Source organism: Ursus americanus, chromosome 32, assembly GCF_024610735.1.
Source record: "Ursus americanus isolate L20-20 chromosome 32, mUrsAme1.1.p, whole genome shotgun sequence".
Lineage (NCBI taxonomy): Eukaryota > Metazoa > Chordata > Mammalia > Carnivora > Ursidae > Ursus > Ursus americanus.
In genome coordinates this window covers 8,181,374-8,205,506 of record NC_142158.1, presented here as the reverse complement: position 1 = coordinate 8,205,506, position 24,133 = coordinate 8,181,374, and positions in this window count along the sequence as shown.

Here is a 24,133-nt window from a genome sequence, read left to right as displayed (position 1 = left end):
AAATATTAATTAAGACACTATTTCTGGGGATAACAAAATGTCAGGGGGCAGGAAAGCCTATGCGGTCCCTTCAGCAGTCGATGGAATGGTCCCCATGAGATGGAGATAACAGGCTAGAGCGCATGCTCCCTTAGGGCCACGAGCTGTGCCAAATGCCTTACCCGGTCACCTCAGTAATCCCTGCAGGGATCCTGCCAAGAGCCTATTAGTGACACAGACACACACACCCCCCAAAACACAGGACCGAGAAGACTGTCGCGCACCTAAGATGCACGAGGTCGCTTTCTTAGTCTGGGCTCCCTCCGAAGCAGAGCCTGAGAAGGACAGGCACAGACAGTACCAGCTGGTAACTTGGAAGTTGATCCCAGGAAGTCCGGGGAGGGGAGTGCGGGGAGGGCAGGGTAGGGGAGAAGGAAGTCAACAGAAGCGTGTGTTCTCACAGCAGGTGCAGAAGGCCGCCCAACAGTGTGCAACTCAAGGGGAGCGTTACCTCTCCGGGGCAGAAAGCAGGCAGTTCTGCGGTTCACTCTGGAGGCAGGAGACTCTCAGGTGCTCCTGAGCTGCCATCCGGGGGCTGGGGGTGGTGGGGGCGGGGAGGGGAGGGGATGCAAGAGCCAGGAGTGCCTGTTGCAGTAACAACGTAGGCAGAATTCAGAGAAGTCTCTCTGACTCTGGAACCATCCTCTGCACACCCTCTTCCCATTCAGCCCTGGGCTGCCAGAGCACAGGATTGCTGGGCTTACCTCCCTCCCTCCCTGCAACTTGCTTCCAACCAAGTGCAGTGAGGAAAATGGGTCCCTGTGCCATGTGGGAAGAGTGTGCCCCACTGGTCCGAAGGTAGTCTGCTTTGATGGCACTAGACATGTGAGGGCCCAAAGCCCCAAATGCTGCAAGCCGTGCACTGTCATGCTCCAGGGCACACTGATCCCGGTGCGGTCCCAGTCGAGGGTTGTGCAGGCTGTGCAGAGAACAAGCTGGGCGACGGTATACAGTGGCCCCGGCCCCAGCCCCTTACTGTCATCGGTTTCCAACCCTGCATCCACTCTCAGGCGCTCTAGGCCGCATGCGCTCTGGCAGGGTCTAGCCGCAGGACCCCTGTGCCGTGGCCCCCACCCAGCCGACCAGGGGGTGTTGTACCACCGACACTCTCAGTCCTTCCTTAAGTCTCAGTTGCCCCCTGGGGCCCCTCAGTAGTTGGTGCTCCATTCCCAAGTGGGCTCGATCACCCATTTACCTCCCATGCCCCGCTGAGCAAACTTGGGTCACTTCTGAAAGAAAGTTATAGAAGATGAGCTCTGCCCCTGAAGACCGTCTGCCGCGGAGGAGCCCTTGTCAGAAGGACTGTGGTGGCTTCCAGGCCCAGTGGGATTCAAGTCAGCTTTGCATGAAGCAGCCCGTTGTGAATAGGAGCCAGCTGCCCCTTTCTTAGAAACTGGCTCCATTGTCACTAAGGGGAGGGGGAGTGAGGAAGCCAGGGGACAGCACAGTGCTCTCCGATGTCTATACTTCTCTGTAACCCTGGTCTGACCTTCTGCCTTCTTCTCTCAGAAGCATGACAATGACGGTCCAAGATCCATCTAAGATTTTATAGAAACCTAATTATACTCAGAATGCCAAATTGTGAACCTTAGGTAAAAGCAGTTCCTGCGAGATTTTCAGAGAGGTCAACTTAGAAGTCCATGCTGAAAGCACTTCTGTGCTTTTCCCTTTCCCTGCAAAATTGCAGCTGAGCAATCTACGTGAGCTGGCTGGTATGGAATAAAAGCCTGTAGGCTCCCAACTCAGCCACACAGCCAAACCTTTTCCTGGACCCCCATGCCTCACGGATGAAAGCATAGTCCTAAAAGCACTCAGCGAATTTGTGAGTGTTCATTCTCATGTAAAAGGATATTCACTCATTTACTCCTCCAAGGCCAGGCGCTGTCCTGACGCACAGGTGAAGAGACACGATTCCCATCCATAGAGTCTCACCCTTGGGAACAGAAGACAAATGGTATATGAGAGTTACAACACAGCGAGACAAGCACCGTAATAGAAGAGAGATTTCTTTTGTTTTAAGTGCAATAGAAACCCAGAAGAGGGACCACATTGATGCTGCCTGGGTAAATCAGGAAAAGAATGAGTCATTGAGGGAATTTTCAGTTGGGTCTTGAAGGATGAGTAAGAGTTTTCCAGGGGAGTGTGGAACGAGGTAGAAGGGGTCATTGCAACCAGAGCAAGAGGTACATGCAAAAGTTTAGGGGTTTAGAACACTGTGGCATATTCAGAGGCTTAAATAGTATGGGGTATAAGAGGCAAGGGAGGAGAATTTGTAGGAGGGCTGCGTGAGCTGAGGCTGGAAACTTTGTCAGGACCCCATTACAATGAGAGCTTCAGGCTGCTCCTCCCGGGGACTCTGGCAGCTGCGTTCATTATTCTATGGAAGTCAGAATTAAACTAAATGGAGTGCTTAGATTAACCAAAAATGCAGTCTTTCTCTCCTTAACAATAAAAGAAGGTAGCAGTCTCTCACTTGATGAAATTTGAAAAACAAGGCACTCTTTGCCCAATATCCTCTCTCCCAAACTGACCCAAGACTGGAAATGTCACCGTCTGAGTGCCATCCCTTTGGATCAGAAAGGTGTTTTGGTTTTCAACGTCCCTGAATAAAAACACAAAGAGCCTGGGCTGAGAGAGCAGCCTGAACCCTGTGAGTTATTACACCCTCCCGAGGACTGATCCGGTGAGCAGCTGGTCATCTTGTTATTGGCCACTCAGGGTTCCACTTCTGTTGAACACATAGTCCGTGCTTTCCCTAATTTTTCTATTGAGTTATTTCTTACTGATTTATAGTAATTCTTTATGTTCTCTGGTTATTAATCCTTTATCAGTTACATGTGTGGCAAATATCTTCTCCTAATTCAGTGGCTTGTCTTCTATTTTATGACCCCCTGCATATGTCTGCTAACACCTCACCTGGGATCATGGAGTTTTGTGCCTGACAGATGGTAGAGAGCTGGGTTGGAACCCAGCACAGAGTCCCTGGCCTGGGAAGAAAAGGCTAGACACACCAAAGACAAGAAAACGTCCAAGAGCCAGACTCAGCCTTCAGTGTATGAGGACTTCAGACTTGACACCTGCTCATTTCTCTTGCCACGCTGGGCTCTTCGCCCAAAAGTTCGGGCCACAGTACACCGTTCAGATCTCTGAATGGGGCACGCTCTCTCTGCCTCAGCACCTTTTCCCCATGCTAGTCCCTCTACCAGAGCTCATTCTTAACTCCTCCCGCATCCCACTCCGCCCAGAAAGTTCTAATGCCCTGTCAGTTCTCACCTGCTCGTCCTCTCCTAGTCATACTAGGACCCAGCTAGATCCCCTCCAAGAGGCTCCTCAGGGACACGGACTCACCCCTGCTGAGCCTCTCACTTTTTTTTTTTCAATCTAATAGTTGGGGTATTAAAATTAAATTAAACATTTATGTTTTCCTCCAAAAACATAGAAACTACACCACCTCTTAATGCATTACAAGCAATGAGGCAGGGAAAAGAGTAAATCCATGGCTGAAACAATTTCTTTTCCTCTGTCAGCGCAGACGGTAGGAAAACTGGTCCCGCTTCTAGGTTTAAACAAAAATTATACCTTAGCTGAAGCAATGCTAATACTGTCACGCGACAAAGTTCTGACTGTGATACAAATATGTACATTTTCTTTTTCCTTTTTTCCCTTTTTCAGAACCATCGGCACATGATTTAGGCAAAATATGGTACACAGAAAAATGACTGAGTTTTTGGTCAAGCCAAACAACAACCACCACCAAGTAAACACAATGGGACCTCCTTAGTCCACCCCCCCCAGCCTCCCACCTACAAAAAAGTTATCCTCGCAACTGTGTCTTTCACATTTTATAAATACTAACTTCTTAAACCTGCACCTTCTTCTTTGACCACATATTGTCACATTATAAAAAAAGAAATGTCAATTAAATACATTGCTAGCGTTACTGTATTGACTCTGCTCCCTGCTTCGGCAAACTGCTGGTGAGACCCCCATTGTACCCCTCCTTGTGCCTACTTCCAACAAAACCAATGGCATGCTCATAGTCTCCAACTTCAGCTACCCACAAGGCAGAAGACTCTCACTTTTCACTCAGTCCCAAACTATCCCTTTATCCACCGCCCCCCCCCAGATTCCTAACTGTTGGGGGCGATGCATTCTACTTCTCTTGCATTCCACACATCGTTTAGCACAAGGCTCAATCACCATTACCTATTGAATACTTTTTTTTAACGAACAAAATGACCTGATAAAGATGATTTGGAATGTAATCACACTTTTAATTAGGCTTCCCTGATTACAAGCACAAATACAGTTTTTTAAGTCAGTATTTGTGTTGTAAGTCTAGCATTTTGTAGAAGACGCAAGGCAGTTTCAATTGACGTTAGAACTTTCATCACCCATATTTGACTAGAAGTGGGACCTTCTGTAGGAACTACCTGTGGGTGGGACAGTGACCGAACAGCCCAGACCCTGCAGGAGAGGCACCCCAGACCTACACTGCACTAGGACATAATGGCAAAATAAACCAGTATTGCGTTAAGCCTTTACAGTAGCCAGTGTACCTTAATTTCCCTGACCCCCCCCCCCAAATCTCCTTTTGGTATTGCCTTTGAAATGTACTTGGAACATCCTCAGTGCTATCAAACCATTATTCTTTGACTGTGAATGGATTAGTTGATCTAAGTCAGTTGAACAAGTCTGTATTGAGCACCTAGTCAGTTCAGGATAGAATGACAAAGGCTGGGACAGAGAGCAAGCTAAGTCACAACATGGCACACACAGGGACACCTCTGCACCCACCTAGACCTCTGAAGCCGAGTGGAAGGTGTGGCTGGGAAGACACCACGGAGAGGACTTGAGTTTTAAGTCATGAAACTGTTTCCTTGGAAACACCATACGGAGATGAGAGTACCTGCACCTGCCATCCTGGTGACTGGAACCACATGTAAGATCCATGGCCAAACAACGTCAGTTAGCCTTACTCTCTACCCGGGGAGTCCTGCTTCCTAGCCGTGGGTGGGTGGTGAGGAGTCCACCGGAGAGGCAGTGTGGTTGCAAGGAGACATGATGGGCTGGAGACTTCCCGTCTCAGGAGGTGATCTCCAGGTTGAGTTGTTCAGTTGTTGAGTGTCTCTTGGTAAGCAATTGACCACCTTTGTGCCTCCATTTCCCCACAGATGACCCAAAGAAGGGGAGAAGCCCCTTTGTGCTGCCTCATCGGGTCATGTGAGGATAAGGAGGGAATGCATGGTGAGGGCCTTACGCTCAGAAGTTTTGTTGTGATGAATAAATCATGCTGAGTATTGACACCATGATTGATGATGGCTGGGCTCCCACAGCACTCACCTAATTGCTTTTTTAAAATTCCTCCCCAAAAGGGTATATTTGGTTAAAGGGAAAGATAAGACTCATGGAGAAAGGGGGGGAATGTGAAGACTGCCCCTTTGGGATGAATACAGGAGTTCACACCAGTGGAGTAATCAGACAGCAAGGGTCCAAGCACCTGACTGATTTCATATCCTCCTTCAGATGCTGCCCATGGCAGCCCCAGCCATGGACTGGACTCATCAGTGAGCTGACCAAGGTGACCTGCAAGGGACAGAATGACTGAGAGTCTCGCAGTATATCTCCTATTTCCATTCCGGGCACCACGCACGAACTCCATTACCTTACCGTCTCCTCAGAGACAGGTGAGCTAGTCTGGGCTCCAGTTTCATCGTTCCTGTATAATCTGTAAGAAAAGGTCAGATGGACTCGACAATGGCTTCCAGCCCAAGTGTTCTTAATTCCAATCACAAACCTCAGAGCCTTACCACCTTCCATCCTCGCAACTAGCCCTCGAGGTAGTTCTCTTTTCATTCCCGTCTCATGGATGAGGGAGCTATGGCACGGAGACGGGAAGTCGCCTAAAATAAGGTCACACAGCATGTATGGCGGAGCCCAAAATTCAGATCTGTGTCTCCCTGACTCCAGGATCTGAATTCTTAGCTAACATGCTGAATACTGCCTGCAATGGTTGATTTTATGTGTCAACTTGACAGGGTCACAAGATGCCCGGACATCTGGTTAAACGTTGTTTTATCTGTCTCTGTGAAGGTTTTCCAGAAGACATTAGCATTGGAATCCACAGACTGATGGAAGCAGATTGCCCTCCCCAGGGTGGGTGGGCCCCATCCATCCGTTGGATTAGATGGAATAAACAGAACAACTGTTGTGTCAAATAGAACAAAAAGGTGGAGGAATGGGGAGTTCTCCATCTTTCTGCCTGACTATGAAGCTGGGACATTGATCTTCTCCTGTCTTGGGACTTAGACCTGGACTGACACCACTGGTTTCTCTGGTGGTCAGGCGTCCAGGCTCAAAATGGAGCTGTACCCATGCTCTTCTGGGTCTCCGCTCTTGCATACAGACTGCGAAACTTCTCAGGCCCCATAATCACATGAGCCAATTCCTCATAATAAATCTCTCTATATAGATAATAAGTTAGATACACATACAGATACAAATGGATCCTATTGGTTTTGTCTCCCTGGAGAACCCTCTCCAGAACAAGCAAAACTCATCTTTTGTGGTTCTTTTCTTTTTGTCAATTCCCTGGGATATGGATGATGAAATTAGGGGCAACTGGGGGGCTCCATTGGTTACGTATCTGCCTTCAACTCAGGTCATGATCCTGCGGTCCTGGGATGGAGCCTTGTGTTGGGCTCCCCGCTCAGTGGGGAGCCTGCTTCTCCCTCTGCCTCTCTCCCCCTTGTGCTCTCTCTTTCTCTCTCCCTCACAAATAAATAAATAGAATCTTTAAAAAAAAAAAAAAAAGAGGGGCTGATGAAATTAGAAGTCTGAGTGATAGTATTATCACCCATCTCCCTAGTCAACAGTGGTTGCTATTATGTTAAACCACTTCAGCATAAGTTCATTATTGTTAGTAGTGAACTTCTGAGTTAAGGTGGTTTTACAGAATTTCTCTTCCCAATGCTCAATAAAAGTAAGGGGAAAAAATTACACTGGCAAAAAAAAAAAAAGGAATTTTCTAATAGCAACCAAGGGGGAAATGAGGAAGAATGTGGCATGGAGGACAGGCGGTCAGGCAGCTGCCACACTGCTCCCAGAGCCATAATTGTGGTTCCCCTAAATCCTGAGAACCAAGCTAGGAGGAGAGCTGTCTCTCTCTCCTCTTCTGACAGAGGAGTAGTGGAATCATTCGTGGGGTAAAATGGGTAAAACAGGGAAGTGGGTGAAGCAGGGCCTGACCTAAGGCCTGGGGGAGTGCACATTGTTTTGGGGAAATAATCTGAAACCCTTAGCACAGTTCCCGTGGGAGTGGGGTTGGTCCTGCAGCTGGGTGGAGAAGGGCCCGTCACCAGATATGAACGAAATTTCCTTTCATGAAAGAAAGTCTAGACAGTCCAACAAACGTACCGGCTCACGTCAGTTGAATTCCTTCTTTCTACACCTGCGATTCTCTGAGGCAACAGAAAGGGAAATACTCAGGCTTCAAACTGCTCATAGAGAAAAACAACTTGGTCTCAGAGAAGGAAGGAGTAATGCCAAGTTACCATCTTTGATTCAGAGCAAACAGAAGGTCTGCAGAGAGCTACTCAGGCTTGTGTCAGATGAAAGAAAGGGCTGGGCAGCTAAGCAAACACATAGCACAAAGAACAGGGCAAAGGAAGGGGGGCGAGGGGTGGGGAGGGAATTCACCAAGAGTTCAAAGCCGAGAAGACAAAACGACAAGGCAAGAGGAAAGGGAGACCGCACGCCTAAAGAAACAGCTAATGAACAATGAATCTATGTCATCATAAAACACACGCGTCACACACAAGTAAGAGTTACGGTTACCAGGGCGCCTGGGTGGCTCAGTCAGTTAAGCGTCTGCCTTCTGCTCAGGTCATGATCCCAGGGTCCTGGGATCAAGCCCTTGCTTCTCCCTCTCCCTCTGCTGCTCCCACTTCTTGTGCTTCCTCTCCCTCCCTCTCTCTCTCTGTGTCAAATAAACAAAATCTTAAAAAAAAAAAAATAGTTACGGTTACCAAACAGAACGTGACTGATAGACAACGGAAACTGGGACGATGCAACAATATAAGTATCCATTTGCTGGGGCTGCCCTAGAAGTGTCACCGGCCGGGGGGTTCACACAACAGAAACTGATTCCGCCACAGTGCTGGAGGTCACCAGTCCAAATCAAGATGTTGACAGGGTGGGTTCTTTCTGGAGGCTGAAGGAAAGAGTGTTGCAGGCCTCTCTCCTAACTTCTGGTGGTTGCCAGCAACGCGGGGCATTCCACGGTGTAGACTGCACCACTCCGATCTCTGTCTTAGCACAGCTGTCTTTCTGCTGTGTGTCTGTGTCAGAATTTCCTGCTCCTTATAAGGACACCAGTCACTCGCCGCCTTAGGGCCCACTGCAATCCAGTACGACCTCATTAACTTTATTACATCTGCAAAGACCCTATTTCCAAATAGAGTCACATTCACAAGTACCAGGCGTTAGGACTTGAGCATATCTTTTAAGGGAACTCAATTCAACCAGAATTAAGGGTATAACTGAATAGAATTAAGAGGAACAGACACGGAAGCACTATGAGAATGCCAATATTTTCATCTTCATTTGGAAAGAGACAACCAATAATGTTCTAAAACCCAGACACAGAGCATCGATGTGTCTGTGTGTGCATACAGATATAAACCCCAAACCGAATTTTTCTGTAAACTCTTATATTTAGAGAATATGCGGTAAAGAAACATTTACGTAAGGTTCAACAACTTCAGTTTATTTTTGTTCTTTTATAAAATAAGTAAAATTTAAATGGAATGCTTTTTGGTCTTTCATTCTAGTGACTACTTACGAGGTTGTTCCATGAAGCATTTCCAATACCAACTTCCTCCCCGACAACCATCAAAGCCATGAGAAAGCATATGACTAAGTCAGTCTTAGTCATGTTTGAAGCCCCCCAGCTAGCAGCATGCCTGCTACATAGTTGCCATATAAATGCTTGCTAAACTGGCTTGTTTTGTTGCTAATTATGCGGACGGTTGTACCGGATAACGTACAGCAAAACCACTGGGGACATGCCCTCTGGACTCTTGCACCATACAGGCACGCGGTGTCCAGTGTTCGAAGACTACATTTTTCATTTCCTTTTTGCACCCAACTGTCTAAGTATGGGAGATTCATTCGGGACACAGCTGAGGGGGAGACGGCATGGTTGTCCTCCGATGGGCTGACCCTGCACTCAAAGGGAAACGAAGCCCTTCTTTCTGTCTGGAACGTATTTCGTGCTCCCTGCTCCGAAGTCCTGTTCTCTGACAACATAGTCGTTTCATCCACGGACAACAGAATCTGCTGGTAAAAAGCCAAGGGTGAATGGGTCAGCTCCCTGGGCTCAGTGCCTTCCCGGCAGAGGCGTGATTACCGCTGAAGAACGGAGCCTGGGTCCGGGAGCAGATGTGGCTGCTGACAGAAGCGGCCAGGTGTGCAGCCTTGCACACCCACTCCTGCGTCAGCTCACCCCCAGCTTATCTGGAAGGCAGCAGAGGGCTACTCAGGGCTTAGGGAAGCTACAGCAGGCACGTGTGGAACTGACCTTAGCTGCTAGAAGCAGGCTCTCGGGAAGGAAAACCAGGGCCGGATGCCTCTCACCTCTCTATCTGCATCTGTCTGGTGTAAACGGCTCTCTCTCCCTCCCTATCCTTCTTGCTCTCTCCTGTGCGCCCCAGTGCAATCAATATTCTGCTCCATCGCAGCTTCGGGACCTGACAGGCTGTGTTTGCCATTCCTGTGCTGACTCATCCATGGAGCCCATCACGGGCCAAGTGCTCCCTCTGGCCAGAAATGCTCCTCAGTCAGATCTCCAACTCTGGCTTATCTTTGCTCCAATCGGTTTCCTTTTTCCTTTTCCCCAGAATGTCATTTCGGTCTCCTGTGCCCTGCCAGCCTGGGAGTCCCAGAGAGGCATCAACACAGGCTCGGGGGGCTGCAGGACACTGATGGAAGTTGGGCGCGGGAGAGCGTTGTCCCTCGTAAGTATCAAGAAGCAGCAGCTAAAAAAGAAGGAAGCCCACACGCTGGTGACCAAGGGCGAGGTCTGGGGCCGAATGACACACTAGAAATAGCTGCAGAAGGGCATACTCTGTGGCCAGGTTTGGTTGGATTTCCTAATTTTGTAACCTAAGAAGGACAACGGGGTGGAGAAAAATAAACTCTCGTTTAAATTCTTTCCTAGAATGTCAGCTGTCAGGTGATAGAGATTTCCAGCTGGCGGAACCTCAGAGATGACTGCTTTCATCGTTCCCCAGCCACAGAGGTGGAGCCAGAGGGATGCCAAGACGGGCTACGTCTCCAAGGTCAGACAGGGGCCAGGGGCCTGCGTTTCAGTGCAGGGCTGTTTTCCTGCCTTCAAGTGTGAGCTCTTTGCGTCGCGCCATCGGAGTGCTCCTGCTGTCAAGGGCTTTACTCGGCAAGGTCTGGGCTTTGAAACAGCTGGCAGAGAGCGATTCCAACAGAGGCCTGCTCAGGGATGGAAAGTGTGCTTGCAGCCGGTGGTGCTGGAAGACGGCGCTGCAGCCAGGGGCTCCGGGTGTGGGCAGGGGTAGCGGCAGGATAGACTGGGACCAGCTTCAGCACGGAGGGTTCCCCAGAGATTACAGGAGCGGGGGCTCTCATCGGCCTCTCTATTACACTTCGGGGGCAGAGGACAGACAAAATGGCCTCACCCTGGAACTTCTGAGGAAGGTAGTGAGCAATTCTGCGTCTTTAGGTCATCAAGCAGCAGGATCTCCTGAAAAGTCCTCCTTGCAGCCTGTGGCCATCTCTGCAGAGAGAGTGCTTGGCTCCCATCTACTCGGCTCCCTTGGTCTGCAGTGAAGGGAGGGCGGGGGGCAGGGGGACGATCATAGGGAATACTGGGGGATGAAGGGTAACAAGGTGGGGAGATAGGAGGAGAGAGCGAGGGGATGGGGAGTTGGTGGGGGACCTGATGGGGTATGAGGACATAATGCGAAGAGAAGAAGCCAGGTCTGGCTGCTGCACTGTGACCCCCACAGGCTTACTCCAGCTAAAGCTCGGGGCTCCCAGGGCTGCTGGCCCACAGACTAAGGGGAGAAAGCAGGGACCAGCAGGGACTGATCAGGCCCAGCTGCTACTCCAGGGTCAGGGTCTGTCAGCTCAGGGTTCTCCCAAAGGAGCCCGTGCATAGGCTGTTTTGATGCAATTGTGGGCAGGAAGTAATAAAGTGAGGGAGGGGAAAGAAGACCCCCAAGGTACCTTCTTTAAGGCTGTGAAATCCCAGGATCATAGACTCAGAGTTGAGAGTCACCTTCGAGGCCATAGGCCCATTGGTGCACCCCGTGTAAGACTGTCTCCTCAATCAGCCTTCTTCGAACCATCCCGAGAGCGCGCTCGTCTCCTTGCAGATTAACCATTCCATTCGCGTTGCTGCCTAGCTGCTAAGACATTCATCATTATACGGAGTCGGAACAGGCTCCCTATAGCCTCTAGCTTTTTTTTTTTTTAATCGTCTAGCCTTTATTCTAATCTTTCCACATGATTCTCAGAAGTCAAATTATTACAGCTTTGTAACACAGTTCAGAGGTTGTGTGTGTGTGTGTGTGTGTGTGTGTGTGTGTGTGTGATCTTGGCAATTACAAGCAATTAGCAAGCAATCCAGTGATTTGTTCAGTTAGACGTTATCAATGACTAATTCAAAAATCATATTTTTGTTTTATAAGTCGATTTGAATTTATGAATCCTAAAACAATCCATAAAAACCCAAGCTCAACCAACTTTCCAAATGTGATGCTGGAAATATTAAAACAAACCTCAGGCTTTTCCCAAGATGCACCTCCCATCTTCAATAATGATGGATTCTGCCAGGTCACTGAGCCCAGAACCTTCCAGTCTTCTTGCTGCCTCCTTTTCTCCCACCCTGGTGCCAAGTTTGCTGGACCCGTCAGCACCGAGAGCCTGCCCTGCCTTCCGTGAGCAGCACAGGTCTTCCTTCGCCCCCAGCCCACCCCTGCTCCAGGCTCCAGCTCCTCAGGCTGCCTGTCCTGCCCCCAGCATGGAGTCCAAACTCCCCGAGCTGCCGGTTCGCGTCACCCGCCCAGGGGCCCCTCAACACCCCACCCTCTGCCTTAGCAGCCCCAGCTTCTTGCCATGCTCCCTCTTCTCTCAGTGCATTTGAACTTGGCACTGGACCCCTAGCCTGGGCCCCTCCAGTGCGCATGTGCCAGTCACATCTCAGCCTGCTCTCCCCAGCTCTCTGCTCCTGAAGAGACTCTATCCCCCTAGGCCCCTCAAAGGAGCTGGCTTTTGGTCTGAAACTATCTTTTTTGTGCATCAGCCAGCCCTTCTCTTTACCACTCACCTACCTAACTCCAGGTCCTAAGACCCCTCCCTGGAGCTGTTGGGCCATAGCCCCTCCTTGTGCGGCACTGGGGTACTGTGCATTTCTCTTCTCTTCCTCAGGGTGACCCCTCCCAGGTCTCCATGCATGGATGGCCTCCACCGCAGAGAGGCCCCACCTATGTCATTTGTGGCCACTTCTCCTGTACCCGGCACTGCGCCTGGCCTGCACGAAGTGCTCAGTGCATAGCCGTGAGGAGCGAGTGTCCCCATCTACTGAATGCAGCTCAGATCCCCACAGAGCCCTATAACGCTAATCCTAAAATCCCTTTCCATCCTCCTCTCCCACTCTGTGTCCTTGTACAGGCTACACGTAGCCGACTGGCTGCTCTTGTCTCCTCACATGGACTGGAACATTCCCACCATGAGACCCTTGCTCACAATAATAGGTAATATATATATATATATATATATATATATATATATATATATATACTATGTATATATAACATACTAACACATAATAATATCCAATTTTATACATTAACTTAATATACTAAATTAAATGGTAGTATTAATATGTGATGCTTAATAATTACTAAAAATATATTATTGCACATCATCTGTTAATATAACAATATAGCAATTAACATAAAGTGATATCATATACATAAGATATTGATATAATAATACATCACACATAAGATATTATATAATACTGTTATAATCTAATAATTTATTAGTGCCCATTACTGAGTATTCATATATTATAATTAAATAAAGTGGTATGCACAATTACACGTGTGTATGTGTATGCATAAGAACAATACTCACTACATCTTTTCTGGGCCAGCTACTGTCCCGGACGCTTTGCACTCATTATTTCATTAATTCTCAACAATGGCCCTATGAGTTCAGGTCGTCTGTCTGCACCTCACCCGCCCACCCCTACTACTCACTGAGTGTGGATCTATCCTTCCCTTCACGACATCAGTCCTTTCTTTACACCCCTTGGGTGCTGAGCATGCCCCAGGGTCTATCCTCTCCTATATCTACTAGGACACAAGGGATACATGGGAAGCCCATCAAAAGCCAGAGGGTAGCCTGTCCCTTCCGTTTACCTCCAGCACAGGAGCTGGTCCATAGCTGCTCAGACTGGATTACACAGGGCTCCCACGACAAGCTAACGCTCCGTCTAGAGACTTGATACATAAACAGGTGAGTGATTCATACATTTGCTCATTGTGTTCTGCTGCAGACATTAGTTTGGCTGAACCTTTGGTATGTTTCTTAGACCCATTAGTTGAACGGCATCTATTCTGTTAATTTGCTCATGATATGCAAGTTCCACCAAAATTCAGACTTAAAACACAGGTCTGATGGGTGGTTGATGTGGGAGGGGCCAGGTGCTCTCTCCACCTGTTAAGGAACGTCCCTATACTCTTCACTTACAAATGAAAATTCGTTGTCCAGGACTGCACCAGAACCCCCCCCCCGCCCAACGTGACTCATCCCACAGTCATGGAGGGTCACCTCTAGTCCCACCATCTGACTCCCTCAGGCTACTGGGAAGTGCACCAGGAATACCCTGGTCTGTAGCCGCCGCCTCCTCCCTCGAGGACTTCAGGGCCACTGATGGCCCCTCATGCACGCCCCTCCCAACCCTGGCAGCCTCTGCCTTTCTCAGCTCCTTTTCAGAGAGCTCAGTCGAAAACCTGCCTCTTTCTCACCAGGAAGCAGGGGCAGCTGGAGGCCTATGGGTACCCCAAGAAATGAACATTTTAATGGAATTTAATACCATTCAATGTCCATTTCGAGGAGGAGCTGAGTGCTGCTGCAGCCCCCTTCCTTCCTATCCCCTCGGGGCAAAGCTCAAGCGCCACACCCTTACCCCAAACAATTCTGCTCAGCCCCCCCCCCCCCCCAGTTTATATATCTAGTCCGGAAGCCAGACGGACAAAGCCCGCCGGGAACTGGGGTTGCGCTCTGTACAGGGCACCCACGTTGACGTGGGTGGGGCTCACCCCTCACACCGAGTAAATAGTCAGGGATTCTTCCCAAACACATTGGGCCATGTCTCCCTGAGTCACGTTCTGCAGGTAAATGTCATTTTTCTCTTCCCCGTTACATTTCTCGGAACGTGAGAGCGGTTGTCAGAGGCCAGATTCCCCAAAGCAGGGCCCGAGGCCAGGATTTGTGGGCATGTGATTTATTCAAGGTGGGACAGCAGAGCAGGAAATGGGAGGCAGCCACACACGGACCCATCCCGCAGATGAGTCTAGAGTGAAAATTACTCCTTGGACCTTGTCCTCTGTCAGAGCAAGGGACTGGGCTTTCACACTCCTTCCCCAGACAGCTGTTGCTAAAGCCCACCCCACCCCCCGTGGGGATGTGACTCCCAGACACTTAAGGGACCACAAAGACAGGCCACGTTCTCCAGCCAATCCAGGAGAAGGGACTGCCATCAGAAGCAAAGCTCAAGGACGCTGGGCTTAGGCACCCAAGAACCAGTGGGGCCATAGGGACCTGGGTAGAGTACCAAGAGTGGCCACTGCAGTGGCCCCATATGGAGTGGCACTGGGGCCATTGTGGCCCAGCTGGGCCACTCCTTAATCGGGAGCTGCCAAGAATTGGGGATTAATAACCTAGTAGAATCCAGTTATAATCCTGGCATCGCCAGGTAACCAAGATGAACCTCCATGGTAGTCTCTGTGTGTGTGTGTGTGTGTGTGTGTGTGTGTGTGTGTGTGTGTGTGTTGTGGGGATGCATGTGTGCATGCACACACACACACACACACACACACACAGTGGCAGATGGAACACACGCACACAAACTCTCCTGATAGCCTTCAGAGCACAGTGGAAGGGCAGTCAGTAAATGCAGGAGCGCATCTGCCCCTGGCTTGGAGAAGACTTGCCCAGGTGGGAGCGCCCTCCATCCTGCTCGACATCCAGCGTCTCCCCGCGCGGCATCTCTGCCCCCGTGCTGCTTCTTCCTGCGCCCACCTCTCAGCGCTTCTGGGTCTGTTTGCAAAAGAGCATCTGTTTCCTGAATCCTGTTTCCTTTCGTCCCTGACCTTGTGTCTTCCTTTGCATCCACAGGATTTATTTGTGAATCCTTTCCTGGAGCACAGTTTGTATACAAACCCTTCTCAAACTGTTCTCACAGGGTCCTGGAGGCTGTGTCCTCGGCCCATAAGGATTCTGAGTCTTTGAAGCACTGGGCCACACTTTATAAGGCAAAGAGCTATCTGTTTCTAGTGATTATTATGGTTTCTCCCAATCTTACTGTGGCCAGAGCCTGCTGGCGGGGAGGAGGCCACCTCACAGCCCCCACCCTTGAGACTGCACCTGACGTGGGGCGTTGTGAAGATGCCACAGAGAATATAAGGAGCATATTCTAGAAGCAGATGGCCAGCTTTGAGTCCCATTCCTACCACTTGTTAGAGGGGGGTGTTAGCTCCCTTTCCCCATCTGTCAAATGGGGGTAATAATAGTAACTACCCACCAGGTTCTTCTAAGAAAACAAGATCATGCGAGATTAAGTGAACAAAATAAAGTCTGGAGCACTGTTAGCATTCCAGAAATTAGTGCTGGGAGGCACAATCACAGCGGCCCCTGTTCTTATCGTTGTGGGGATGGACCCAAAGAAGAACATCTCAGAGATTTCCTCCAGTTTTGCAAACCGAAGTCAAATACCATTTGCTGGCCATTGGCACTAGGAACACCCAGATCCCAGGGGCAAGCTCGGCTCCCTTGCATGTTCTCTTGGTCCTGTGAGAAGGTGGTACTCGTCCCATGGCAAAGCCCAATACCGACTAACTCACTGGACCTGCTTCAGGTGGAAGGAATTTACGTGTGTGGCTGTGTGTGTGTGTTGCAGTCAAAGCAGTGACTAGTTATGGGAATTGAAAATAAGATTGGCTAATATTGATTCACTTGATATTCCTCTGGGTTTTAAGACAACAACCGTTACAAGGCAGAATCAAGCTCAAATTGGCTAAAGGCAGGAAGGAGCTCATACCCTTCAGCATTATCTTCTCCCTAGCCACTCACCCAAACTTTCTTCTGTTTTAGCTTTTTACTTTCGAGTAATTTTAAATTTACAAAAGAGTTATAAGAATAGCACCAAGAATTCTTATCTATTTTCACCCAGGTATCAATTATTAACATTTTTCCATATTTACTTCATTACCCTTATCTCAATACATAGGAATATTATTTTTTTCCTGAGCAATTTGAAAGCAAACACCCTTTACCCCTAAATATTTCATTGTGCATTTTGTAAGAACAAGAACATCCTCTTACAAAACCACAGTGCAATTATCAAATTCAAGTAAATTGACATTGATACAATACTATGACCTAACTGACAATACATACCCAATTTTCATCAGATGTTCCATTAACATCCTTAATGGATATTTTTCCCTGATCCAGGATCCAAACAGGACCACACAGCACCTGTAATTATCATGTCCTTTGTCTCTTTTAATCTAGAACAGGTCCTTACCCTTTAATGTCCTTCAAGATCCTGATTTTTTTTCAGCTTTATTGAGGCATAACTGATAATACTCATATTTTTGAATAGTATAGACCATCTTTTTTGGAAAATGCCCCCAGTTTGACTCTGTATAACACGTTCTCATGAGTAGGTTTAGGTTAGACATTTTTGGCAGGAACACTACTTGAGTGGTGTGTTCTGAATGCATCCCATAGGGAGGGACTTAATATCAGTCCCGTTATTGCAAATGGTAACATGCTCATTGGTAAAGTGGTATCTTCCAGGTTTCTTGACAAATCATTGTTTCAAAGAAGAAATCAACTGTGATTTAAAGATGTGAGTCAGCCATCAGTAAATTTATAAATTTAACATAATCCTCCGAAATGTACTAATAAATTTCCTTCCCTCGGAAGTAGACAAGCAGGTTCAGTCAAAATAAGTAAGCAAGCATAGCCCGGAAATCCAACCTAGAAAGTAAATGAGGAGGGACTGGTCTCCCCAGTTCTTAGAATCCATCATAAGGCCTTGGTAATTAATACAAAATGGCACATGAATAGCCACACAGCCTGATGGAACAGAAGAGAAAATCCAGAAATAGACCCAAATGTACACAGGACATAAATATATGGCAAATATGGGTACCCTAATCACTGGGTGAAGGTGCACTTTGTAATAAACAGTGTTGGGACAAGTGGACAGCTGTTGGGGAAAAGGTAACGTTGGAACCGTACTATACCTAGTACACCAAGGTAAATTCTAATTTAAGTGTAAAAAACAAAACTATGGAAGTATTACCAGTAGGCATTCTATAACTGTGCTGGACCTCCTCCACTTTCCACCCCCACCCCACAGAGTTCTGACCGACTCACCTGCTATTCCCTGCTGTGGAAGGCTGCTCACATGGTTGACACCAGTAGGATCCTGCACCCTCCGGCCAACGGGGAGCCATGACAGGACAGAGGAGGGCCTGAGGGAAATGAGGGCAGGGTATTCCCTTCCTGGCTTCCTCCTGCAGGCCACTGTTTCCCCAACAGACACGAGTGCTTTTCTCTACTTGGCCTGGTCTACACAGCTCTCTTTCCCTCCTGGAGGAGGGAAACCTGTCTGCCCCTCCCCTCCTGGAGCCCAAGGGTAATGACACCCCTGTTGCTCCGAGGCCCTGATTCTTGCACCGCCTTGGGGGGGCGGGGAGTGTCCCTAAATCTTGTCCACACTCTCTTGTAACTAATCCCTTTGTACATAAACTCCTCTTGAATTATCCTAATTGGGACTCTGATTAGGACTCTGACGGATACAATAACCTTGGAGTCGATTGGCATATCTATGTCTCAAACTCCAAAAGCACAAAAAAAAAAGAAAGAAAGAAAGAAAGAAAGAAAGAAAGAAAGAAAGAAAGAAAGAAAGAAAGAAGAAAAAAGAAAGACAGAAAAGCTCATCATTGTAACTGGAACCAATAGCAACCACTTCTACGGAGAAAACGTAATCAAAGCACACCACAGAGAACACAGACAGCAACTAGGGGAAACATCGGCAGCTCAGGACACAGAAGAGTGTCATCTCCAAAAGATGTAGGGAGCTCTGAAAGATAAAAAAGAGTAAGACCCCAAGACCAATAGAAAAATGGGCCAAGGTCACGAGCAGTTCACAGAATAAGAAAGCCAAATGGTCCCGCACACCTGTGAGCACTCATAATCACAGACGCGAAAATTGAAACTCCACTAGGACACCATTTTTCCTCGTTCAAACTGGAAAACTTCCAAAGGTTTGACAAAACCCCCCGCTGGCTCTGTGCGAGGGAAGCAGATGTTGGTCTTCCTCAGTGGAAGGACCAAACGACCCAAGCTCCTGGGGGTGCAGCCATCAAAATTTCAAACGCACTTTCCCTTGGACCCAGCGACCCTGCTCCTAGAGTTCTGTCTCATCAGGATGAACTGACATCGGAAAGATGATTCCTCACAGCGTCATTTGTGATAGTAAAACATCTGGAAACCACCCAAGGGTCCACGTCTGAGGAACTGGCTAAATAAACGTAGGATTTATTCACACGCTAGAATAGCCTGTCCCTGTAAAAAAAAAAAAAAAAAAAAAAAAAAAAAAATTTTTTTTTTTTTAAATGAAGAAGCTTCCTGTGAACTAAAATCAAAATATCTCCTGGACCCATCACTAAGGGAAAACAGGGAAGTGTAAAAGTATGTTCTAATGCGGTATGCTAACTTTGGGGTAAGAAAGTAGGAAATAGGAACATCATTTCTGTGTTCCTGTGTTGGCGGAAAGACGCACTGAAAGGATACCAAAGAAACAAACGATGGCAGAGACTTGGGGTGGAGGCAGGAGCGCGTGGCTGGGCAGTGGGGGAGCAGGATTTCTCAGCGCCTACCTTCCCCGTTGGTTCCATTTTTGAACAATATGAATGCGGCGCCTGTTCCAAAAGATGAAGAAGATAAAAGAGGAGGGAGGAGGTGACGCAGAAGGCTCAGATGGAGAAAATGAAAAGAAGACCAGAAAGAAGACGAAGACAAAGGAGATGAGCGTGGAGATGGAGAAGGGGACCGCGGTGCTTGGGACGGAGGGCGGGGTGAGCTCTCGGCTCTGGAACGGTTTCTCGGGTTAGGAGAGCCACAGACAGAGAGGCAGAGGTAAAGCACAGGGGCTTGGGAATAAAAGGGACCTCGGTTTGACCTTGGGGCTTCTGCCTTCTTGCTGAACGGATGAGTCCCCCTCTCTGAGCCACAGTGTGCTGATGGGGAAGCAGAGAGAGTAGTACTGACTTCACGATGCTGTTGCAAGGACCCAATCAGGTTAATATACACCCATAGAAGGCGCTGACTCATAGGAAATATGAGATGTTCTTATTTTTATAGCTCTCAGGCAGCTATGTTGAAAGGTAAGAATTTAATTGCCCATGTAAACTCTTTTTACCGAAAATTCTCCCTGGAAAATGAAATTACGGTCTTCCAAATAAATACCGAGCCTTCTATTTCGAGTTGCATTGCTGAGGGCTCTTTGCTCTGCTGTGCTTCCATCATTTAATTAGCCTCCGTTAAGGATACAAAATGTCAAGGCACCTGCTTTACTCTCAACGAATGCAGTGTTGGGTTTTCCTCTGTCTTTCCATACTCCCTCCCCCTTGGTCTTCTCTCCTGTCTTCTCTCTCCCTTCTCCTCTTTATTCATCTCCGTTTTGTCTTCTACTTTCGCCTCCTTCCCTCTGGACCTCTGTCATCACAAATGATCAGAATGTTAAAAACGGAAGCGACCTTAGGAGACCAATAGTTCTATCCGCTCTTGCTGCAAAAACAGGTGCAGAGAGGAGTGTTCACCCACGGGCCACAAAGTGGAAAGAGGGGAGGGGGCAAGGAGGAGTCCACCCCCGCTGGTACCTACTTGTACTGCCCCCTCTCCAGCTCCTTGTCTCGGCCATGGATCTAGCTCTGAGAGGCAGGAGAGCCTGGCCGTCATCGGCTCTCTGCAGTGCGCTGTTTAGGGCATTCACTCTGTGCTTCAGAGCGTAACCTTTGTCAGAGCCCAGGAGCGTGTTCTTGCAAATCAGAAGCCTTTTCTCCCAAGACTACCATCTCTGAGTTTCCTTTCTCTTGGCCATGCCTTTTTAAAAAGTATCAAACTGATACATGTGCACAATTAAAATCAAAAAGAGTAAGTCTCGTGATGAAAAATTGTACCTTGAGCTCTTCGCTATTCTAGTCTTTGCAGCCCTGATTCTAAATAATGTCATTAGATCATGATTTCTCAGTTTATTGATGTTAGACATTATCCGCTGATTTCATGTCGTGAAAACTGTGTTCTGCATCCCCTTGGCGCTCCCACTCTAGCTCCACCGCCTCCACCTTCTCCATATTCGCTGGATCGATCGTCGGCATTTACAATATTACGACCGGACACTGTGATTTAATTCATTCCGTATACAAATTTTTAAGTTTATTCCCCTGGATCTAATCATAGCTATCAGTTTTAGAGCCAATCATTTCTGTTTGCTTGCTTCGTCTCATTCTTCTTCTTCTTTTTTTTTTTTTAAGATTTTATTTATTTATTTAACAGAGAGAGAGACAGCCAGCGAGAGAGGGAACACAAGCAGGGGGAGTGGGAGAGGAAGAAGCAGGCTCACAGCGGAAGAGCTTGATGTGGGGCTCGATCCCATAAAGCCGGGATCACGCCCTGAGCCAAAGGCAGACGCTTAACCGCTGTGCCACCCAGGCGCACCTGTTTCATTCTTCTTAAAACCCTCAACAAATCATGGAAAACTTCTGAATGTTATTGCTCACCTGCGTGATCAAACATATCAGATATCTAACTTACCTATTTCAGTTTTTTTCTAGGCTACAACTCCCCTAAACCCTCAGTCTTCCGGCCTCAGGCTGGACCAGAAGCATCAGTGTGGTTTCAGATTCTCTTGTCTGGAGCTTACCACTTGCTCCTTGGTGCACCCTGTTTTCTGTAGCACATCCTCAAATAATTCCCATGAAATTGTGCATAAGAGGTCAGTATTTTTAGACCACACATATCTGGCAAATGTCCTTATTCTACCCTCCCTCTAGATCGATAAATCAGTAAGTTGAGAATCATTTCTCCCTGGTCCTCTGGCTTCTATTATGGTTTTGAGAAGCCCCCATAAAATCTGGATTCTTTTGCCTTCATATGGAACTTTCTCTTTTCTCCCCGTAAGCTTTTAGGATCTGCTCTCCTTACTGGTATTTTAGTATTTCTGCCATGTGCCTTAGTCAGGGAGTTTTTTTCATTCATTGTGTCGGCCACTTCGTGGACCTTTCCATCTAGAAAGTTATGTATTTTGTAGTTGAGCTGTACGCTTAAGATTTTGCGTGCTTTATTTGTTCTACCTTAATCAAACTTCAAGAACAGGAAAGGAAGAGCCTATTTTGGAGCTCAGAAGCTAAAATGGGCACATTCTGGGGGTGCCTGGGTGGCTCAGTCTGTTAAATGTCTGACTCTTGATTTCAGCTCAGGTCATGATCTCAGGGTTCTGAGACTGAACCCCACATGGGGCTCCACACTCAGCTCAGAGTCTGCTTGTCCCTCTCCCTCTGTTCCTCCCCCCACTCTCCCTCTCTCTCTCAAAGTCTTTAAATTAATTAATTAAATAAATGAAATAAAACGTGAATGCTTCGTGCCTGTGTTCCCTCTCTTGAGGCTTCTAAAAGAGAGGGCAAAGGCAGTAACTCTGTTTACCAAACTCAGTATCACCGAATTCTGTCTCGCCTCCCTTACCTGGCTTGCGGATCCTTAGCCTCTCAGATGGGTGGGTGTTCTTATCCCCATTTCACTGATGAGAAAATCAAGACTCAGAACACGTAAGTAACATTCCCTAAAATCCCACTGCTAACTCACATTTCAACCTGACTTGGCATCTTGCTGACCCACAAAGAGGACGTTTGTTTTGTTTATTTATTTATTTATTTATTTATTTATTTATTTATTTATTTGTTTGTTTGGTGGAGGTTAAGCCTCCATTTGAGACCGTTAAGAAAATGCCAAAATTTCATAAATTTTCTGCTCCCTATGTTAAATTCCTATCCATTTGGAAATATTTAATATCCTGAAAATAACATTTGTTGATATAAATAACTACGAAAGGTACCGTGGAGAAATAATAGTAAATTAAGGTGTTTCTGGAATTCAAAGAAATTCACTGGATATATTTTTTTCTGCCATTATGGTACATATGAGAAAATGCTAATCATTGAAGAAAACCAAATGAATCTACGTGAAACACTATAATCATGCATTTTATATGTTTATGTGTTTTTACAAATGAGGTTTGCAAAAGCACATAATTACATAAATTATAAATTATTATTTTGTTCTAAATGTAATTTATAAATTATAAATAAGCCGCAATTTTGGGAGACCATGAATCTTGGGGAGTAGATGATGCTTTTATTCCTAGTCTAATCTGTAATATTTAAAACAAAAATTAAAGGTAGACAGACATTCTTTGGACAGCCTCTGTCTATCCTGTGGACGTTCATATCGTCATCGGGATGTCTTTAAATCTCCTGAGGTGAGTTTTCATGGGTCGCTTCCAGATCCGCACCACGCCACCAATGGACAATTTGCCTTGCAATCCTCATGGACTCAATCTCTTCTGTACCATGTTGGCCGGATGCAGAACTCAGGCTCTCTCCTGTATTTCCACAGAGACCAGCTGCCAGGAGACATTTGTGAATTTGGCACATTTCCTCAAGTTTTGTAAAAGCTCGCATGGCAAAAACACTAAAAACCTTTGTTTGCATGATGTAACACAATCACTCCTTTCTTCATCTTTACCTACAACAAGCTCTTATTTGTATCTTTTTTTTAGTTAATCGAGGTGTAACTGACATATAACATTGTATCAGTTTCAGGTGGACGCCATCATGGTCGGTACATGTATGCATTCTGCAGTGATCACCACAGTGAGGTCTCGTTAACGTTCATCACCTGCAGTTAGTTATTTCCTGTGCTGAGACCTTTGAAGATCTACCCTCTTACAAACTTTCAAATATACAGTACTGTATTGTTAATTGTATATGTATTGTCACAGTGCTGTGCATGGTATCCCCAGGACTAACTTACTTTATAACTAGAAGTTTGTACCTTTCACTACCTTTGCCCTTTTCCCCCACCACCCAGCCCTCACCTCTGGCAACCACCAATCTGTTCTCTGGGCTATGAGCTCAGTTTCTTAATTTTTCCTTTCTCCTTTTTTTTTTTTTTTTTTTTTTTTGGCCTCCGCATATAAGTGAGATCATACAGTATTTGTCTTTTTCTGTCTGGCTCATTTCACTTAGCACAATGCCCTCTAGGTCTATCTGTGTTGCTATCAATGGCAGGGTTTCCTTCATTTTTATGACTGAATAATATTCTGTTGTGTGAATATATATGATATGTTCCTTCTGTATTCATCCATTGGTTAATTAAAAGCTTCTGTTCTTAATTCCAATTCTGGAGTGCTCCCCTGGAGAAGCATAAAAGGGGTCAGGGAGGAACAAAAGAAGGAGAGGACACCGGCTGCTAAAAGGAGACGTCTGGGGGCACCTGAGTGGCTCAGCTGTTAAGCGTCTGCCTTCGGCTCAGGTCATGATCCCAGAGTCCAGGGATCAAGCCCGGCATCAGGCTCCCTGCTTGGTGGGAAACCTGCTTCTCCCTCTCACGCTCCCCTTGCTTGTGTTCCCTCTCTCACTGTCTCTCCCTGTCAAATGAATAAATAGATAATTAAAAAATAAAAAATAAAAGGAGA